The sequence below is a fragment of the Chrysemys picta genome, chromosome 14 (genome assembly GCF_011386835.1).
Source record: "Chrysemys picta bellii isolate R12L10 chromosome 14, ASM1138683v2, whole genome shotgun sequence".
In the NCBI taxonomy this organism is placed as follows: Eukaryota; Metazoa; Chordata; order Testudines; family Emydidae; genus Chrysemys; species Chrysemys picta.
Genome location: NC_088804.1, coordinates 7,205,347 through 7,221,664, shown reverse-complemented (window position 1 = coordinate 7,221,664; position 16,318 = coordinate 7,205,347). Strand labels below are relative to the sequence as shown.

The window sequence follows — 16,318 nt, the reverse complement described above, 5'->3', positions numbered from 1 at the left end:
TGCCAGTTGTGTGTCTGTGTGTAGGGGTGTGATGAAGTGGGGGTGCCTGCAGGACCCTCTGGCTTCCCCAGAACCCCGCCTGGGCGGACTCGCTATGGGAAGCGCACGGAGGGGCATATGCTGAAGGCTCCAAGGGCAGATCCAGGAAGGGCCGTGTGAGCTTCTTGCCCTGAAGACAGTCTGCTCCAAGGGAGAGGAGGCTCCCCAAAGTCCTGACTGGCTTTGTGGGGAGCAGTTCCAGAGCATTGCCCGGGGACTCCGTGACAAGGGGTCATCTGAGAGTCCCTGTGTGTGTGTGTAGGGTGTTTGGGTAGGAGGGTGCCTGTGTGTGTGTGTGTAGGGTGTTTGGGTAGGCGGGTGCTGTGTGTGTGTGTGTAGGGTGTTTGGGTAGGCGGGTGCTGTGTGTGTTTGTAGGGTGTTTGGGTATGAGTGTGCCTATGTGTGTGTGTAGGGTGTTTGGGTATGAGAGTGCCTTTGTGTATGTGTGTAGAGTGTTTGGGTAGGCGGGTGCCTGTGTGTGTGTGTAGGGTGTTTGGGTATGAGAGTGCCTGTGTGTGTGTGTAGGGTGTTTGGGTATGAGAGTGCCTGTGTGTGTTTGTAGGGTGTTTGGGTAGGACGGTGCCTGTGTGTGTGTGTAGGAGGTGTGACAGTGCCTGTGTATGTGACAGTCTCTCCGTGCAGTGGGAGCTGCTGAGGGCTCAGGGTGGCAGGCAACCAGCCAGCTCCGAGTCCCGCCTGTCCTTCAGACACGCCAACCCCCTGAAGACAAAAGCACAGACATTGGGTTGTTTTTGGCTGGTGAGTTGCTTGTTGCAAGGGGCGGAGAGAGTCGGGTGCCCAGCGCCCCCAGCCCCACCCCGGGATCCGGTCACACCGTGTTGGGTTCCCAGGCCCGGCTTGTTTGGCAATGGGGGGAGCGGACAGTCGGGGCGGTTAGTTCCCCGGTGAGTTGGGCTTTCCAAGCCCCGCCCGGCCGCCGCGCTGGGGGGGGGAAGGACTCGCACTCCCGGGCGGCTCCCGGACAGCGCAGGTGAAGCCGAGACGCTCCGAGCTGCCCCAGGGCGGGCAGCGGGAGTGCGCGGTGCAGAGCCGGGCGCGGAGCCCCCAGCCCGCTGCGGAGCCGCCGGTGCAGCCGCAGCGCCCGAAGCCGCCGCCCCGCGGGGGCTGCAGGCTGCTTCCTCCCCCGGCCGGGCGCGGGACCTCAGTCCCGGTCCTCGCTCGCCTCCGCCGGAGACTCCCCGCCGCGCTGCTCCCATCGCCCGCCGGCCGCAGCGCCCCTCGCCGGAGCACAGGTACCGGCTCTGCCGCCCCTCCGCGGTCCGGCCGGGCCAGGGGGCGGGGGCGCCAGCGATCGGGGGCTGGGGGGCGGTTAGCGGGGGGTGCAGTGATCAAGTCGCTAAATAAGGCGGCGCCAATCCCCCGGGACTCTTCCCTTGTGCCCGTGTGGACGCACTGGGCTCCGCTTGGGCAGGGCTGGGCTCTCGCATTGCCCCCCGGAGCCGTGTGGGGGGCTGCACCGCTCACCTGGGCCGAGGCGGGGCTGGTGAATCCCTTAGGAAGAGGCAGGTGTGGGTTTGCCTGGCAGAGGTGGGCAGCGCTTGGCACGGGGCGAGGGAATTGCCCTTTAAATCCCCAGGTGCCCGCCTGGGGAACCGCTGGCCCGCCCTTGATTGCGGCCAAAGGACGGGGCCAGGTGTGGCTTTGATCCCTCAGGAAGGATGTGAGTTTTAAGGCGCACCTGGCTATGTGGTTGTATGGGTATTTTTCAGCCTGGAGTTGGGTTTTGGTCAGAAATGTTTTGATGGCTCTGGGACTGGCAGGCTACTGGTGAGCAACTCCAGAGATCACAGAGGAGTCTTCACAGGGTATGTCTACACTGCCCTTGGGAGCGCGCCTGGCTCGGGTGTCCAAGCTCCCCCATCCCCCTTTGTCTGAGCTCCCCGGGCTAGCCTGAGTTTCTCCTGGAGCTGCAGTGTCCACACCCTTATCTTTAGCACACTAGCTCGAGTAAAGACTGTGTGCTCTGCTTTTCCAGTCAGCAGGAGCTAGAGGATAAGGGGTTCAAGCTGGGGGGGGGGACTTCCTTTGGGGGTTTGTATTAAAAAATCCAGAACGTTGCCAGCCCCTGGGTGTATGACAATGTGCTGCGCGTGGCTCAGGTTAGGATGCAAGGACAGTTCGGTGTGAGAGTGACTGAGTGTGTTTTTCCCATTTAAAGCTGTTTGTTGCCCATGCCTGCTGGAGCTGTCTGGCCAGCCCCTGGGAGCCCCCAGCTAAGGGTGGGATGAATTCCATTGCCATTAAACAGCAAATCCTCCAACTGCCCCCCACACCTACAGCTGCTCAACGCAGTTGAGCTAAAGGAACCTCGAAAAACTTCCCGTAGCAGCAGGGTAGGGCTCAGCTGTGTGAGCAACTGTGGGTCTGCCGACCAGGCAGGCCGGTATGGATAACCCGGCCTGGGGGCTGTGAAGGAGCATTAGGCAGTAGCTTCATTCCCGCTAGGGCCGAGCAATCACTTTAGCCACTGATCCAGCCACACAAGGTCTGACTGCAGAGCCTAGTCCAGTGTTTTTCAGCCTTTTTTCATTTGCAGCCCCCTAAAAAGTTTTGAGTGGAGGTGCGGATTCCTGTGGAAATCTTAAACCACTGGCCTAGTCCCAGCAAGTCAGTCTTTTCCCCTGCCAGGGGCCCTTCCATCGCTTGTCCCTATGACCCTGTAGCCGGTTCACCTCAGCAGACATAGTCTGGTGGTGTTGGACCATGTTGAACTGCCCGGCGGTGCCAGCCCTGAAGAGATCTGCACTCTGAGGATTCACTGAACTCCTGGGCTCACCCACCCCTGCATTTTAACAAGGAGAACTGCATCTGCCCCTCCTAGTACCACCTCAAGTGAGGTCTACTCGGCCTTCCCTCGCAGAACCACGGACACCCCAGAGAACATGTGCTCTCCCAAGGGATGCCTAGTGTGGATGTCAGATCATGCCAGCTGGCTCCGGCTGGTTCCAGCTAGCAGTTAGGATTTGTCCAGAGCAACAAGTGCTTTGATCTGCTGGTTGCTGATCTTCCAGCAGAAGCCACAAGAAACCAGTTAGAATCCTCTGAGAGGTTCCTGCAATGACCGCTAGGCATGGGTCTGCTCCAAATCTCTGCCTTGAAGGGACATAGCTGGAGTTTGCACTGTTGTATCTGTGTTGATGACAGGATATTAGAGACACAAGGTGGGTGAGGTAATAGCTTTTATTGGACCAACTTCTGTTGGTGAGAGAGACCTGAAGAAGAGCGCTATGTAAGCTCGAAAGTCTGTCTCTTTCACCACCAGGAGATGGTCCAATAAAAGATATCACCTCGCCCACCTTGTCTCTCTAATGTCTGGAATTTGTGTATTTCCTGTCCTGTACACCACAGTGCCCTGCTAGACACATCTGCAATGCACTGAGAGCCACTTGCGTTTCTGTAGCCCCACAGACCCGGGAGGGGACAGAACCCTCGGAGATGGGAGCTGGAACGCCTGAGGCAGCGTGCTGGGTGGGAATTTTGCGCTGACACTTTCTGGCCCTGCACTGTCTATGCGGCTCTGATTTGTAGCACTCGCCCAAATCAGGCTGTGATGATAAATGTTACATATTTGGTTGCTGTCCAAATCTTAATCCAGCGATTTGGAGAGAGGGGAGTGGGCAAAGGGTGGGGAGGGAGGAAATCGGAAAGTGACAGGTTTGTAAACAGCAGCAGTAGTGGTGGGAAAGGGGATCTCTGCCGGTGCTTTAAAGCCGTAGTGGTGTAAGTTCCCAGCACGGATGTGTTTTTGATGGAGGCGGTTTTCCTAGCTGTGATAGCAGCCGTCCCTCTCAGTGAAACAGCCCAGGGGGCTGCTACAGGACTACTGAGTCTAACCTAAGGGTGGGATGGGAGCTCGGACTCCGTGGCTGTTCTGTTGAGACCACCAAGGGAACTAATTGGTGCCGGTATGGGTGGTGGTTTCATCATATGGACACCTGCTCCCGCGTAACCAGACCGAGACCCACCAACTCATTTCCCAGCAGCTCCAAAGCAGCTGTTACACATTACAAACGTAGATGAAAGGCTCTGCCATCCCCCTTTTCAGGCTGGCATCTTAAAACCATGGTTTGGGTGGAGGGAAAGAGTGCAAAAGGCATAACAATGAGAACGGGAAAGTCATGACACACAGTGCTGGAATGAATGCTAGGTTGTGTGTCATGGGAAATGATGGGGAAAGCCAAATACAAACCCTTTGTTTTAGAAAGGCTTACGGCTGTTTATTAACAATTAACGAATAGGTCATGACCATTCACCACCCCCCTGCTGTACTGCCCAGAACCCGGGCTGAGCCCGAGTACAAGACATTTGTAGAGGAGGCTGGTGAAGTGTGCGGGTGACAAAGCACTAACGCAGCCCAAGAAGTCGTTCCCCTGGCACAAGGCAGCCGTAAAGCCGGCCAGAGGAAGATCACCCCATTGGACGGGGATCCCACAGAGCCAGCATAGCAACTCCTCTGCCACACCCCTTCCTGGCTGTTGGCTTAGGGAGTGTGGCTGGGCGTGGACAGAGCTTCCCAGGACCCCGCCTGTCCCCAGCTTCCATAACAGGCCCTTGGAGTCACTGGCAGCCTGTGTAAGCGACAGCAGGCATGAGACTGCTCTGATTGGTGCTGGGGACTGGACCGGCACACAGGCAAGGCGGCCCAGGATCGGGGGTTATCTCAAAGCCATCTTTGCCCCCACCCCATCCCAATGTGCACACCAGGGTTGAGATTGTGTGCACAGAAGGTGAAGCCCCATGGAGCTTGGGGATGAAGCTGGCTTTAAGACACTTCGGTGACCTCAGGATTTGGGGCTACTTCAGGGACTTAAATTACTTTCCAGGATAAACTAGAATACCACTGCGGGTGCTCCAATCCACAGCAGCCTCCCGCGGGTGGCTCTGTAGTCCTGAATAGCCCAGAGCCTTCACATGGGATGTGCTAAGGACACGTTCCCTCCTGCCTCCACCACTCTGCCCCAGGTCAGGGTGGGGGTGCACTGGTCTGTGAGGGGGGCACTCTGGGGTGCACTGGCAGTGGGTGCAGGTCACAACAGGGTGCAGTGGTCTGTGTGAGTGGGACGCTCTGGAGTGGAATAGCAGGGGGGTGCAGGTCAGGGTGAATTTTCTCCCTGCCCCTTGTAGCATAGTTCCTACCTCTATACATTGCTGGGAATCTGTCCCTGGGTCCCAGGCTGAGGATCAGGGCCCATGACTCATTGCAAAAAATCCCTAAGTGGCCTAGGTTTGGTCACTGCAGTCCTAGTGTGGCAGACACCCAGCCTCACCTGTTATGGATCCCAAGGGACAACCAATCCCCCACCCCTCAACAAAATCCCAAGAATGTATGCCAAGCGCTGCCTTTCCCTTTCCAGGGGAGAGCACAAAGGCTCTTGTGAGGTCTGATGCATGGCCCCAGGTTGTGTGACTCACTCCATGCTCTGCTGGACTTGGCAGGTTGCCGATTGCACTTGGGTGTCACATGAGTTTATGCCATCCCCTAGGAATTCTGCATTCATTGAAATGCCACAAACATTCAGGCAGCCGTGATCAGACTACAAAGGAGTCTATAAAGCACAGTGAGGCTGCTTTACCCAGCCCAGGAACATTTCCAAGGTCTGTCTTTGCACACAATGCTGCCAGCTCTCTCAGGACTTCCAAAGCAGATTCTGCATTCCCATGGCCTGCTTTTACCCCTGTATTGTGCCATGGACTTCCACGGCATTTTCCTTGATTGACATGCATTCAACTGAGAGCAGGATCAGACCCTTTATAAGGAGGCAGAGACTCAGATGACATTGCCCTGTGTTTGCCACACCTGTGACTCCTAGGATCAGAATAACGCGTCTTATGCCTCGCAGGAGGGGAGTGGGGAGAGAGGCCCAGCCAGGAGTCAGCAGGGACAAAGAGGACAGTGGGGCTTGTTCCATAATGAGTTTCACACTTCTAAATTGTTGACCTATTCAGACACTTACAGAGGGATTGTCTGCAGGGATCTGTGGGCATGATGCTAATACTTAACATCTCTCCTCCCAAGAGCTCAAAACCCTTTACCTTATCCCTGTCTTATACAGGACTGCATCTGAGACACAGAGAGCTTAATGTGTTTTGCTGAACACCACCCAACAAGTCAATGACCAAGCTGGGAATAGATCCCAGATCTCCGGGCTCCCAGCACTAGCCACTGTATCATCCAGAACCTCTGTCTTTTTTGCTTTTTCCCGCCTGTTCACTGGCACCCATAGGTGAATGTCACTCCACAGCTGTCGTAACACTCAGTGACTGGCATTTATCTTGCACCTGGTATCTGGAGATCCCAAAGCAGCCAACAGAAAGTGATTACTGTGTGTGTGTGTGTGTGTGTGTGTGTGTGCACGCGAAAACAGTGTGTGCGTGTCTGGATCACTTTACCCCATCCTGCCGTCCCACCGCCTCCCCCTACGGAAATGCGCCACTAGAGAGGAGGGCAGCAGCAGCAGTTTAAAAGCATGCTGTCACGCTGTCTGGAGCGGTTCATGCCGTGAGTGCCAACCTCAGGGCCGACACCACAAACTAGTGGTATGTTTTATAGTTAGATATCACCAAACCAGTAACCAATATGACCACCTGAATCACTGTAACAGTCTGGCCAAGGAATTAGACACAGTACTCTTGGGCACTGCAGTCTGTCTTTGCCACCCAGACAAGCTGGACTGCATGATAAACAGTCACTTACTCAAAAGTCACAAAATATTCACATTGCTCCCAGTCCCAAGAGACCAGTCATCTTACCCCAGGTCGGTTTGTACCTTACAGCTCACATTAAAGACAATGCTGGTAGCCAAGTCTATAGTACACTAACTAGGAAAAAGAAATGAGTTATTTACAGGTTAGAGCAGGAAGCGTATGAGTACAGGTGAGCTATACTCTATGGTTCCAAAAGATGACCGAGATGTAGTCATCTGTCCACTGAATGCCTTTTAGGGCTAACCCAGGTCGACCCTGGGGATCTCTGCTTTTATTTCCTAGCTTCAGCCCGATAAGAGTACAAACCTCAAAGAGATAAGTTTCTTCTTCTCTATATTTCTTTCCCCCAGAGCTCAAACCAATGGGATGAGAGCTCCTGCACGTAACTTCTTCATGGGTGGATGGGGCAATCAAAGTTTTTGTCCTACAATGGAACCATTTAGTCTTGATGGTCCTTCTTGAGGGGCAGGGGGAACCACTCTTCCTGCCTAGGTTCAGGAGTTCAGACCAGGCACTTGTACAATTATAAAGCAAAAACTACATATTACCTTGTAGCACAGGACACAGACATTACAGGTAAGATTAATGCATGCCACACCTTATCGTGTTTATTGTTTAGACTCATCTTTACAAATCTAACGCCTACCTTGAACAATACTAACATACAGGTGAGCTGGTCTGGTTTCCAGCTATGAATTTGTAAGTGCTCAGCTGAAACCTACAGCCTTGCAAGAGCTGGCACCTGATTTACCAGCATCATGCATGCATCAGCACTTCACATCTGTCTAGGCTAGGTGGAAGAGTACTGTAACCCGTTGACACCACAGGAGAATTTTAGGTAGAGAGAAGACACGAGCTGGAACGTGGACAGTCCACCAAGGCAAAGCATCATGGTATCTTTCACAACCATGAGTGACCCAGATGAAGACCGTATCTGCCCTCAATGCTATATTATGGTCTCATTTCAACTCTGACTGTGAGAGTAAGGTGCCCTCTCAGCACTGCTGCCCACAGCACCTGGGTTTTCCATGGAAGTCTCCTATTGAGGTGGGTAGCTGGACCCTCTTGTCTTTTAGGAGATCTCTTGACAGCACCACCCAAGTCTCAAAGCACAGTGAGTACTGGTCACCTTCTAGTCCCTTTAATACTACCGTGTTTTATGCCACAGGCATGCCTCTTGGTTCTTTCTCTGCCCTGCTGGTCAGACCATGGGCAGTCTAATCCTGTTGTTCAATTCTGAAAAGATAGCAGGAGAGTAGATATCAGGCTGAGTGCTATGGTACGTTGGAGCAAGCTGAACTCAGCAGGACAGCTCGGCGTTTGGTGTGTAGGAAGCCAAAGGCGAGGGACATTGAGGCACTGACGATGCATGCGCAGCCTCTAACCTCAGTGGATGGTTCTCAGAAATAGGATTGCAAAATGCAACCAGGACAGTGTGGTGAGCATTGCCAGGCACTGGCTGGCCGGCCTTGTGACGTTATTTCCAGCTACCCAACTTCAGAGCCACGGGTAAGGCAGTGTCCAGTGGGGAGATGTACCAGTGGGTCAGCTCCCCAGGCCCAGTAGAAATATGCACCGATGTGATTGATACCTCCTCTTTAGTATCTTAGCAAGATCTTGGCCATGGTCACTGCTGAATCTAACATTCAACTCCTGACCCTGCAGGGCTGAAAATGTTTCTATTGCTGCCTGTTAAACTCTGATCTGTTCATGTGGCCACAGCATCACAGACACGCAGCTAAGCGTATGGGCTGAGGTGCTATTATTGTTTGTTTTGCAACTCTGAGAAGAAGATACAAATGTGCTTCCAAACCACACAGCAAGCCCTGCGTATCTGCAGGGAGCAACTTCCTGCTCTGGCTCAGAGAAAACACACTTCATGAACGAGAAGATGGAAGAGTCAAAGACGGAATAAGTAGGTTGGCCAGGCTTTCCCCGACTACTGTACTGCCTATTGAGTGAGGCAACAACATCAGCACAGGAGGATGTCAAACCCTGACAGTTAATTAGCGATATTATATTATTTATATTGTGGGAGAGTTTAGAGACCAGCACCCCAGGGTGCCAGGTCCTGTACATACGCACAGTAGGAGGCAGCTCCAGCCCAAAGAGCATACAATCGGAGACCGACAGAGGGCGGCCGTACGATCATCCCCATTTTACAGATCTTGGCGCTCAGAGAAATCAAGGGACTTGCCCACGGTTACATAGGGAGCTTGTGACGGAGCCAGGAACTAGACCCTCGTCTACTGCCTTAACCCAACCTCTGGCAAGCCACAGGATCACTCATCTGAAATAGCAATCGGTCCGGAAAGCTTGAGGAGTCGTGGCCAGGAACCCATCTCCTTTACGGTCCATTTATAGCCCTTGCAGAAGCTACAGCCTTTCCGGTTCATTGAGCAAAATGCTGCAAAGGCCCACATGCAAAACAGGCGCAACCAGTGTCGCATTTTTAGCCAACCCAGCTAGAACATTTTAGGAAATGAGCAGTCGAAACCTTCAGCACCCAGACAATGGCTCTTACCAAACAGTCTTCCTGAAAAGCCACAAATGCCGATAACTGTCTGCGTCTATACTTCCCTCTTCCACGGTCTACAGCTCACAAGGTGAGGTTAGCGATCGGTTATTTCCTCACCCTGCTTTCTCATTCCGAGTCAGCGAATTTAGTGGCCTGAGCCAGCCCCCAGCAAAGTCAGAGGGGGTCTTTGCATTGACTATAATGAGAGTTCAGCCCCCTGTGCAGTCATGTCTAATCTTTTTTCCTTTTTCAGTAAAAAAATCAGACTGTAGGACTGATCGGTTCAGTTTGTATACCATTACCCATAATGCATCATGCGTGATGTTTCTTTGAAGCCAGTATTAGTGATATTGGGTATTTAATAGAAGATAGAGCTGGCTGAAGCCTGGAAAAATGTTTGGCAAATCTTAGAGTTTCCATTCAGCTCAGCTGTATTCAAATCCTTTAGTGATGGCAAATACACAATGCTTCGAAACCATTCTTCAGGATTCAGACGAATGATTGTGTATTCAGCCCACTTGCGACTCAGACGGCCCGTTCTGCAACTGCCAACATTATGAATAATGCGCAAATTGCCATTTGTTCATGTTTTTGAGTTGTTTGCACATTGGCAAAAACACTTCGCGAAGGCAAAAATTCAGTAAGCAAAATCAGCAAAGAGACTCTGACCAGCCCTACTAGCGTGTTTTATCTCAGACAGGAGGAAGCAATAGTGGGACTTGCCTCTCCCTCATTTACAGGGTAAGCCAGGCTCTCAAAGGGCTTCAAACTCGAGTGAAAGTAGCTCCCCAGCCCCATTATGGGGCAGGTCAATAGATATTATCTCCATTTTACAGATAGGGAAATGGAGGCAAAGAACGTGGACATATTTTTCAAAAGGTTACGGAGCAGGCGAAGCAGGGAACAGAACCTAGGTCTTCTCACTGCCAGTCATGTACTTAAGATATAAGACCATCCTTCTCCTCCATAGGGGAAAAAAAAATCAAGTAAGTGAAACACACCTTCCAACAGCATCGCTAACCCCACATTTAAACAGCATGAGCTTTTGAAAAATGCGGCGTTCTTTTGATATGCCTCCTGGGTTTTGAGCCTTTTGCATTCATGTTTCTGAGCTTTTCTCCATCACCACCAGGGCGCAACACTTACATTCTATGTAGTCTCGTGTAGTCAGCCTTACTTCAGGAGCTGCGGCTTTAAGAAAATGACTTAGTATCACGAGAGCTGGTAACGTGGTGCCAACATCCTGCTAACCGTGGTGTGCCCTCTTGGGTGTAAGTCCAATTTCACTGACACTGTGAGACTGTTGACACCTATACTGGTGTTAGTGAGGACAGAATCAGGCCCACTTTGTTTCTGGTAGCTGGCATCCTGCATTTGCTGCAGATAGCTCTAGCCTGGAGCTTTACAAAGTACCAGCCATCTAGGACCCTTCCTCATGCGGAGTAGTCCCGTACTCCATACCGATTTCAGGTACCCCTATGCAAAAGGCTGAGGGCCAAAGTGGGCTCAGGGTGGTGCAGACCCTGGGCTGGAGGTCTCTTGGTGTGAGTTAGGGGGCAGACTCACGAGCCCTGCTGCCGCCTGACCCCAGGATCCCAGCCCGTTACAGGGCTGCTTTTGAAGCGCAGGGCTTCTGCCGTCGGGGGCAGGAAGGCAGGGAGGGAGGTGCTCCATCCGAGCCTGCATCCCCTTTGGTTACTTAATGCCCCTGAGACCCATCTGTACTCTGTTTGTGACTAAGCAGGAACTTTTCTGCGCTATTGTTCTCAATCCAGCCCATTGAAGTAACTGAATAGCAGGCCTTGAGGTGGGTTCTAAATATACCACAAGGCCCATTCCTAACTGCAGCCTGGGGGAGATAAGGCTGTTTGCGCTGCCAGGGAGGAGGAAGAGGCTGCGGGTTGGCGTCTCAGGATACAAGGATACAGAAAACGACCCAGTTTGGCCTTGCGGATCCTGTGGGCAGGAAGGATCTGCCTGGCCCCAGGAGATAGTGGCAGGCTCAGGCGGGTTGTCAGATCTCGGGCTGATTAGACACTGGGCGTCTGCGATGAATTTCTAAGAACAGGAAAGCTCCGAGGAGAGGGGAACACCAGACCGTTGGCACTCCCATGCGAGACCGCACAGCCCGGCATCTGACTAATCTCTATCTCGCTAATGCCAGCCTGTGCAGCTGGTGCATCGGGGCCTTGTGACTACACTGATCCAAAGGGAGAGCCCAGCCCAGTCCGAGGGAGGGGCCAGGCTCTGGGGCAGAAACAGCCAGACAACCTTAAGCCTGTCTCCACTAGCAAAACTCAGGCCTGCACCGGTAAGCCTCCCCCACGTCTCACCAGGCTCAGACGCCGGAGCCTTGGCCAGACACCTGAGCTCTGCCTCTAGCAGCGCTTTGCGCCACTGCCGCGGTCAGCGGAGCTGTGTGGGGCGCAATGCTGGGCCTGATTTTTGCTAGCACGGATGCATCATCAGAGAGCAGCAGTGAGAGGAGAGCAGCAACCACCAGACAACTCTAGGGCACAGCAAGGGGTGAGCAGCGAGCTGGGGCCAGCCCAGCCCTAGGACAGCAGCCAGGCCTCTTATTAATTTGTATTCCCATAGCGCCTAGGAGTCATGGACCAGGACCTGTAGCGCAGCGAGGGGAGAGCCCAGCCCTAGAGAGCAGCAGGGGCGGGGTGGGGAAGGAGAGCCCAGCGCCAGCCAGCTGTGGACAGCAGCAGCAATATAAGAAGAGCACAGCATCGAGGTAGCAGCTGCCCGACAGCCCTAGAGAGCTGCTGGGGGATGACTCACAAACCACCCCGTGGAGCAGTTTTCAGGTTTAGTTGGTGCTGAGGGCTGTCACCACCCTGTGATGCTCCGCACCTCTCCTCTGCTGTTCCACATGCCTGCCCTGGTCCCCTATTGCCCTGCACACCATGTCCCCATTTACACCTTTGCAAAGGGGGTGTGAATCGCTTCCAGTCTGACCTGGGAGCCTGTTTGCAGCCCTGTTGTGTTGGCGTGAGCGATTGCACGAGGTGCGGGGTGATGCCGAAGAGCCTGCTGAGCTGTGCGGCTGCACAGTCTGGTCAGAGGGATCCCAGCTGTGTTTCAGAGGCCTACGCTGCAGCCAAGCAAGCAAAATCTTGGCGCTTCTGGGCTCTCCCTGGTGCGGAAGCCCAGAGCCACCCCACAAAAGCCCAGCACTATCTGTTCTTGGGGAGCCCTGCAGGTCAGCATCCAGGTGGCCTGAGAGGTGCTGCTGGGTGAGCAGCACCCTGTGGACCGGATTCGTCATTGTCTCAGGGCCTCTTTGTGCCAAGCGGCTGCTGGGCAGGCCCAAGGACCCCCCTTGCACAGAGCCCCTCAAGGTTCACAGAGTTGTGGGCAGGGAGAGGGATGGCCAGCTGGGCCATTGGCATGCCGAGCATGTCTGCACCCAGCCGAAGCCCCGTGGAGCAGGGCCAAACCAGCCCCTGGACAGAGGAGGTGCAAGCGCAGCGATGGCTCTGCCCCGGGTGAGGAACGGCCCCTGCAGAGAAACTGGGGTAGGAGAGAACATAGGACACAGAGGGCAAGAGAGCGGAAGCAGAGGAGAGCTAGCCAGTCCCTTTCTTTGGTAAGCGGAGCTGGGGTTTGCAAGCAGCCACGAGCCAGGCATTCAGGGGGCTGCCAATCCAGAGCTGTTCCCACAACGCCCGAGCCTTTGCTTTGTGTCACAGGGCAGCCTTGGCACCCCTACACGCTGGTGTCAGCAACCGTTCGATTTTAGTGATGCCCAGCAGGGTGAATTTAGTCCCTAGAGCCCCAGCACAGCATCCGAAGAAGTGGGTGAGAGCCTCCTATGAGAGCATCAGAGGTCTGGCTGCCCCTCCCTGCAGCCCCTCTATTTCAGGATGACCAGTGCTGGCAGGATGTAGGCTGCCTCTGAAAACACCACGGCGTATTCTTCCCCATCTGTCTTGTGACTCTATGGGCCTGCGTGGGAAAAGCTCCCCAGGAGAAGCAAAGCTGCCCAAATCCACCGCTGTCTTGCCAGTGCCCTGGAACGAGATCCATTTCCGACCCATTCCCATGTGGTGGTTTCAGTCGTCCGGCAGAGGTGAGCAGAGCCCCGGTGGCAGGAGAGAAGGGTTTGGAGATGGCATGAAGGAGTCAGTCTGTGCACCCAGGGCGAAGAGTGCCAACCTGGAGCACCCCTGTAAGTAGTTGCTTAAATAAGGAGTGAACTTAATTTAAAAAGAAAGGAGCCCACTCCTGATATGAGCTAGCATGCAGTACATGAAACAAGGAAAAGCTAAAGGTAAACGCCTGTGTCCCCGGTGAATCAGATTTGATTGGTGCCTCAAAAAAGGAGTGGGGATTGGGGTGGCGAAGGCACACGCTCAGGGGAAAATGCACCCCTTCCCGGGGACTAAACGCTACCTGTGCTTCCCATCGAGAATCTCCACTTGAGGCACCAGAGGTCAGCATGCAAATTCTCAAGGTTTTATTTATTATACAGAGCTGTGGGCAGCCTTTCACTCTTCAGCCTGGCACCACCTGTAGGGGTGGCACCACCTGGCAGGGGAGCCCAGCACCGCCCGTTGCTCATCATTCCGGCAGGGAGTGAGGGCAAGGAGCTGCCGTGCAAGGGCTAATGTCCTGCCTTCAAGTGGCTTTGTCCTGGAGCCCAGCCTGGCAGTGCCGTGCATGTACACACACCGCAAACAACCCCATCCTGACCGTTCTGGAATCAGCCCAGTGGACTTCGGAGGGGGGTTCACCCGTAGCTCTGCTGAAAGACGGGGCTTCGGAGGGAGGGAGCGGAAGAGAAGCTCTGAGCTGGACGGGTCTCTGAGGCACAGCTCATTTTCTGGGCGTTGCACTGCAGAACATCTCGCCCACCACAGGGCGGGCTTCAACACCAGCCTCCCCACACTTCACACCCAGGCCACGATGCCAGCAGGGACCAGAAGTCACAGGATCGCTGAGGCCCGGGATGTGGCTACAAACTACAACACACACAGCCCTGTTGCAGCGCTCGAGCCGCTTGAATCCAAACCACATTTACATACCGTGCACCAAGGGCCACTTGGTGGTTTCCTCCCTTCAGCTGGGGCCCTGCCCATCCTTATTTACATCTCACAGCCCTCACGAATTAGCATCTGTAGCAAACTGTGTGATCTGCACCCTCAAGAGGAGGGAAGAGAGGCCCATGAGTCCCAAAACCATAACTGCTCTGTGTCGTCACCAACCACCCCTTCACAAAGCCAAGCGCCGGAGCCTGGAAGTCCTGGATTGCCCAGGAAACCAAGTCTCCTGGATATCACTGCCAGGGGGTCAGGACTGAGCATATCATGACAGAGCTCCTGTAACATGGCGCGCCCTCACCGCCGCGGCACCTCCTGCTGGTTACCTCGGGAATTAGCTCATCCCAGCCTCAGAGCGCCTCCTGCTGGCCGGTGTCTCCCTACCGGTATCTGCTTCCTTTCCTCCTCCACCACTGTAGTTCAGGCCCCGCCTCCCTCCCAGCCTGTGGTGCCCCTTCTCTTGGGTACTCCCCCTCTGAAAACACCATGGCGTATTCTTCCCCATCAGTCTTGTGACTCTATGGGCCACTCATGGTCCTCCCCTACCTGGGGAACCCCAGTCCCCTAAGACCACCTCACCTCAGTGACCCACTGCCAGTCTTCATCTAGCCCCTTTCCTCAGGGGCAAACTGCAGTCTGAAGTGCCCACTCATCATCGGCCAGGGGGTTGGACCTGCTGCCTCTTCCTCCCCGGGCTGCTTCCCCACAGCCCTAGAACCTCCTCCGGCCCTGACAGCCAGGCCTATGCCTGGGGGCTGGGGCTGGCACTTCCCCAGCTCCTCCCGCCCTTCCCCAGCACTGCGCTGTCTAAAGTACCTTTTTCTCTTTCAGGCAGCCAGATCCATCTCTCTCCGCAACTGGAGAGAGACTACCTGCCGTCTGGCCCTGCAGCCCTTTTATAGAGCCCAGCCTGGCCCTGACTGGCTGCCTCCCAGCCTTTTCTGATTGGCTCTCTGCCTCAGCCATCTCCAAGGGCTGGCTTTTAACCCTTTCAGGGCCGGGGCAGGGTGACCGCCCCGCTACAGCTTCCCATTCCTGGATAACATCATGCATCTCTGGCTATAGCTGATTCCCTTGCAAAGAATCATAGATATGAAGGGCAGGCAGGGACCTTGAGTGGTTCTCAAGTGCAGCTCCCTGCACTGAGGCAGAACCAAGTCATGAGGTCTTGCAACAAACAGCTTTATGGGAAAGCCGTGTCAGCACAGCGCGGGTTCGAGAGAGGGTGAGAAACCGCAGCCACCACCCTGCCTCCCTTTCCCAACATGGTTTCACTTGTGAGGAGCACAAGTGCGTCAGAAACAGGCCAGAATGAGGCTGACGCAGGGCGCGCCAATGTGTGGAGAAAGGGGAAATGGTGACCGTGCTCCCAAGCCATCTTCCTCCCCAGCTTCAGGGTGTGATGCCTGATACATAGACGCTGCAGTGACCCCCCAAGAGGGCAGCGTGTGAGGACTTCTGGCTTGATGCATTTCCTGAGAGCAGAAACAGCAGTGAGGAAAGTATCTGGGGCGGGGAATGGCACACTGGGGAAACCTGCAGTCAAGTCTAGAACTCACCAGGCTCCTAGCAAGAAAGCAGCTGTGGGGCTGGAGAACAGAGAGCAAGCTGTGCCAAGCGAGGGGCCATGGAAGGGGCGGTTTTCAAAAGCCCGCCGAACTGGCCTAACTCTGCTCCCACTGAAGCCAATTGCAAGACTCCCATTGACTCCATAAACGACTCTCAGGGAAAGGGTGAGCGTGGTGTTGAATCTTTAGCAAAATCTTCCTTTCTCCCAAATGTTAATTAGTCATTAGAATTAAATAGGCCTCAACAAATACAAAGCATTTTAAACTGCCTAACTAAAACTTCTGGCCCCTTAACTTTCAGCCTCTTGTGTCATCATTTCACTAATTTTCCAGCCACCATCCATAGGCCACGTCTACACCGGGGGAAATTGTGCACCTTTCCCACGTTGCTCGAACCAGTCTGCACTAGATGTTAG

The 16,318-nt window shown here is 54.3% G+C and overlaps 1 protein-coding gene across 4 annotated transcripts in view; it reads left to right on the top strand.

Annotated features, from left to right (window-relative positions):
* Positions 1 to 640: 640 nt before the first annotated feature.
* Positions 641 to 16,318, top strand: part of LOC101933058 (adhesion G-protein coupled receptor G1-like) — a 37,118-nt gene continuing 21,440 nt past the window's right edge. The window contains exon 1 of one of the 4 annotated variants that reach the window (XM_065566872.1): positions 641 to 798. The gene's annotated coding sequence lies outside the window, so the exon portion shown is untranslated. The other 3 variants (XM_065566871.1, XM_065566869.1, XM_065566870.1) reach the window with 3 other exon arrangements.